We start from the raw sequence: 5,811 nt of genomic DNA on the forward strand, positions 1-5,811 counted from the left end.
TTCAGGGATGAAAGGTCATTGCGTGATTAGTGACGTAGATTTTCATGGGTGAAGTCAAGAGAGCGCCATCTCTGTTTGTGGAATAAGTAGAGCCTTTATGCAATTCCTTCTTATATTTTTTGACGAAAAAAAACACTTCTATCTTTAAAGTCAATTCTGGATTTTATCCTGCGTATTACAACCGATTACCTTTGTTTAACAGCTATTGAAGAAATACCGCAGTATTCGGCTTAGAGCAAAAATACAGGAAAAGTGGGACGTCTTAAGATTTTCAGTTTTTCATGAATATATTTCAAAGCCTACAGAGAGACTTAAGTAACAATTACCCATACAGTAACTAGTTTTTTTAAAGTAAAACATATTTCTTCTCAAATAAAGTGTATGTGTTGCCGGTATTGGAAAAAGTGTTATTAAATTACAAAATTCCTGTGCAAATAATTACTTTTTTAAAAATAGACAAGATGTTGAGGTAATATATATTTTTAAAGTTTGGTCTATGTAGCATGGTATAGTTACTACGTAAACAAATGTAATACCTATCTGTAAGCATTTTCCTAAAACATGAATATGAAAAGTTATCCCTTACAAAATTGTAACAGTAATGCATTATTTTTTAAGTATCTTTCCCTAACAATGGGTGTGGCTATATATTTTATTAATTCAAATCTTACATAATTTGTTTGGCTTTTCCCCAAAGTTGTCATTTAAAAATCTTAAAATATGCACGTGTTTTTTTTATAATTCTTCATAATTAGGGTTACGCTTATTTGATTTAATATGAATAAGAAATCAAATTAAAAGGAGTAGGGAGCTGTTTAAAAATGTGCATTCTACTATAGCTATATTAGTATAGTGAACAAGGTATACCAGGTAAATGGTATTTATTTAGGTTACTGTAAAAATAAGGTAGTTTGCTGTTAGTAAAATAAAAAAGTCATACTGCTGTGTACACATGAGAGGTTTCATTTTTCCATTCCCATGCCAATTCGTATTTTAATTGATTTAGTTTGCACAAAAACATAAAACTAAAATCCTGGTCTATCAAGACTAAAATTACATCTACATTTGAAAACACTTTCATAATTTTTTCCAAAATATTAGAGAACTGTATATTCCATAGAAGAAATCAATCACATCCATTGTAGTGGAAATGGCTCAGTATTCAGTATCCCCCATGATTCCTGAAGTGTAAAGCAGTAGCAGCCCAGCACTTTCCTTATATGTTGTGCTAAGACAAAGATGGCTGATGTGAATGACTTTACAAGTGGCAAGACTGGAATTGTATGTGTCTCTGGTGCATTGTTGAAAGCAACAAAATGCATTGCTGATTTATCAATTCAGACAGTTTCAGGTTTACAGGCTGGTTGGTAACAAAACACAAACAGGAAGTACAATTCAGCTTGCAATAAGACATGGAACCAAAGGGACAGAGAGATGATTTCACTAAAATTTCACTGAATATCCCATATCTTGGTAGTGGTTTATTAGTAGATCTCCATAGACGTTTCTGGAGGTGATGTTGTGACATGCTGCTGCTGTGATTGTAATATACCTTTGCTATACATAGTGATAAAGAAGAAAAAGAAAAAATAGTATAAAACGTAATAAAAGAACATGAACCAAGAACATACAGGATAAACTGTTAGTAAGTTTAGATTTGCAGAGTGTCAATTAATTTGTCTTTTGAAGAGTTGGAGGAAGCACATTCCACAACAATGGAGCAGCAAAAGAAAAGGCGTGGTCACCAAATGTCAGAAATTTACTCCTAGGTACAGTGAGCAAAGGACCAACCTCAACTGAATGAAGCCTGAGGGAGTGTAAACATGAAGGAATTCGGAGATGTACAGTATCATGGAGCCAGATTATCTAAAACCTTCAAAGTCAGTAACAAGATCTTATAATGGATATGTGAGTTTATAGGTACGCAATGGAGAGATTTAAGTGTAATAGTGATATACTGCCAGGGTCTGTGGTGAGTTAGAAATCTAGCTGCAGAGTTTTGGACATATTAAAACTTATTGAGAAAAGTGTTAGGGAGCTGATAGAGTAAGGAGTTACAGAAATCTAGCCTTGATGTTAGAAATGTTTGCAAAAATTGCAAAAACCTAAAACAGAGGCCAAGGATGGAAGAAAGAGCTGAATTGTCAGGGATTTAATGAGCTTGTTAATAACAAAAAGAACACTTTATGATTTCATAGTCCAGAGCTAATTGTATCCAAAATGTACTGTAGGATGAGCTGGCAGGAACTAGAGCAGATCTACAGACATGTACATTATGTGTTTATTTCATGCCTGAGTGTGAACCACTAGGCTGTCTTTTTATTTAAGGGGGCCAGATGCCATCCAGACAGTTTCAAAGAGCAAAGTTCATGTGTATACCATGGAGAGAATGCTTAAAGCAAACTAAGTGAGTTTAAAGGAAGTCAAGTTTATCCAAAGTACTAGTCAGCGCAGTGCGAAAATTACTGACTAGGTCAGCTGTTGAAGATGACCAGTCTTGAACAAGGGGTGAACCAAGGATAGCATTCGGGAAATCAGAGGTGTTCACAGGTTTCAATTAAGAGCAAGCTTTCTTGTAATAATGCTCCTATCAGGTACTCTTTATAGTACTCAGATTACCTGGACTACAAATGGTTCCAGGATGTCTTAGAAAACGGATATCTCCCTTTGCTCAGCTTTGAAGATGATGAGCATTAATGATTATGAAGTAATGAGGTCTGCTTTTCTTTTTTCTTTGTCCTTTCCTCTGTCTCTGTTTATTTATGCTATGGTTCATTCCTCTGGAGGTTATCTTAATGATCTTCCTAGGAATGTTCACCGTGGAATGTTTATTCTTTAATATGGAAGTACGAATGATTTACAGTGAAGTTAATTAACCTGAGGATCACTCTCTAATTGTCTGTATCTTCCTCCATGTTTTCTTGGATCTGTGACCCAAGGACAGCAAAAATACAGCAATAATAATTGTTCCAAACCTTCTGAGTAAGCAATCAGACCAGTAAGTGCAAATTTTGCTGTGGTTGCTGAAACATGGCTGTCCTCTTCAGCCACAATAATATAAAACTTAACGAGATCATTTAGTGTTTTTTTTTTGTGATTCTACCATCTATGCATTCCTAAATATGACCAACTTAAAAATTAATCTCAAAGTAACGGAAGGGCTAAATAGGACAATCAAAATGAACTAGGACTATTTTCAACTATTTGACAGCAACACAATTAGTGGCTGTTTTAGATTGATAGTTAACATATAAAGCTGTAATGCAGTCTAATTTGTATGCAGTCTGACAGCTAGAAAACAGTAAGTGCAAGAGATTGAGCTGTACTGGATGAAGAATCGAAGAACTTTCATTATGTAGTGCAGTATCTCTCAGTCCTGGTCCTTGGGGACTGCTTTATCTTCTGTTTTTTCTCTAGGTTAGTTCTTAGTCACAGGTTAATTTATTTCAATTTTTATTTTTTAAACCCCTTTTGTTTTCAACTCTTAAATGGTTGATTGAGATTTATAAATTTGATCAATCATCTACTAATTATTAAGCTTCACATCTGCCCTCATTTAGGTGTGTTAACTGAAATGTGATCAATTGGATTTAAGCAGAAGCAAAAGCACTTATTTACTGTGGGATTGTCTGGTACTGTACATTGTTATTCTTGCCTGTATCTTTTCATCATGAACTGGTCATTATTAACATATTTTTAGTTTTTGTTGCCGCTTAAAAAGAAAGTAATAATCTATTAGCATTAAACAGATACAATTGAAAACTGTAAATCAGAAATAATGAATTCACAAGGGACATGAAGAAGGTTAATTTAATATCATAGCACTATGACAGTGATTCTGAAACCTGGTCCTGGAGAAACTTTGCACATGTGAGTTTTTATTCCAACTAAATTCTGTCTGAGTGACAAAGAACCATGAACACTCAAAGAACCTAAATTCAACTACCTTTTTAAGAAGGAAAAAATCAAACTTTTTATCTGAAATGTTTCTGCATTTAGTCCCTATTTTCAGAAGAACATTAATTTAGATTTAGTATTGAAAATACATTTTATAAACAGAACCCTCTCTGTTGTCATATTTAATTGTTGTTTCTATTTTCAATAAATATTGAACTTGAATATTGAATACTGGAGATAATGAGGATCGAACACTGTCACAATAACCACTCATTAAACAAGGATATTTTTGAAACTCAGTTTTAAACTGTCTGCAAATATTGTTAAATATTTAATTGTTGTGTACAATCTTTTAACTATAGTCTTTCATATTTTAATATTTTCTTCCTTTTTAATCTGCTTATAATGTGTTTTTATATGTTGTTGTATAACATTGAGATATACATGGTGTGAAATGGCACTTTCTAATGAAATTTAATTGATTATAAAGTTTTAAATATGGATCTGCATCTGCATCTGCAGATAACCCTGGGGTTATGGGTATGTTTCAGGCTATGGTCAGTATTAGAGTTTTGTTATTAAAAAGAAATTATTATACAGTAGAGGATTCTATTCTACATTTATGTAGAATATTAAGTATATTGATATTTTAGTAATACAGGTATAAAACATTCCCAAAATCTGTGTAAATGTTTTTGCCACCATAAACCTTTACAATTATTGATATAGTTTTCCTCTGTTCACAGATGTACACATACACTACAGTAAATAGAGTACAGTGGAGAATGAGAAAGAGTAGGCAGACTCCTCCAACCTGCCTATCTTTAAATCATGTCTCTTTAACAGGGAACACGGCCTCGAACCAGAGAGAGAGGGTTGACGTGTTACAGTGAATCAAGAAAGACCCTGGCTTACTAGATCCCACCCTTCCCTTGGTGGCAGCAAACCAGCTGTGGGAAACCTGCTCACAGTCAGCTAACGACATGACCCAGGCTGGAATTTATGATCATAGAGCTTAAGATGGGCTCACCTGGGTGCATTTACCAATTGAGCCACTTGAGAGGTGCCCAATATATGACATTATTACTCCTTACCGCCTCCCATTCATGATTTATGAGAGGCAAGATTTATGGCTAATGGCTTTTTAACTAAGATAAAAACGCTAAAACTTCACACTAAATTCTGCATTCGGCCTTCATAAGAAACAGGAACACCTTGAACAGGATGTGATACTGTATGTATAATTTGCAGCCTGATCTAACTCTTCTGTTTTTCTGGAAGGATCACCTTCAGTGGAAGTTGTGTTGAGGGCCATGGTGTGTGCGATTGAACTGCATGTTCCACCTGTTCCAAACAGTTTACATTAAGAGTGTTTATTCTTTGTCTGTTCTTCTAGTCTCAGTATTTCACAATATAACTTGCTGTTGATGTTACAACAAGAACCCTTATATTGAGGTACAGTATATGGATTCCTGTTCAGTTCAGGATTGCGTTTCTGTGACTCACATGACAATATGAATGTGGTTACTCGTGTTTAGAAGAGCTGTTGATACTTTATGTCTCAAATGTGACTATTAGGCCAGAGAATGTGGTTCTGCTCACTATATAATAGCCCATACATTAGTCTTATGACCACCTGGTCTTTGGACAAAAAACACATTTAAGATTTACAGCTTTGTTAAGTAAAGTAATTACTTATTTTTGTTGCTTTATATGGTTTTATTTTTTATTTTATTTGATTTCTATATCTTTCTCTTTTTTGCAGTCTTTCTTCATATTTTCTGATGTGTTTAATATTTTTTTACCATTTTTCTTTTGCTCAGTAATTTGATATCCTCAAATCAATAAGCTAAGAGCAAATGAGTATAATGGGTTGAATGGTATCCTCTGATTCATAATCTTCTTATGCGCTTA

Source organism: Lepisosteus oculatus, chromosome 15 (assembly GCF_040954835.1).
Source record: "Lepisosteus oculatus isolate fLepOcu1 chromosome 15, fLepOcu1.hap2, whole genome shotgun sequence".
Lineage (NCBI taxonomy): Eukaryota > Metazoa > Chordata > Actinopteri > Semionotiformes > Lepisosteidae > Lepisosteus > Lepisosteus oculatus.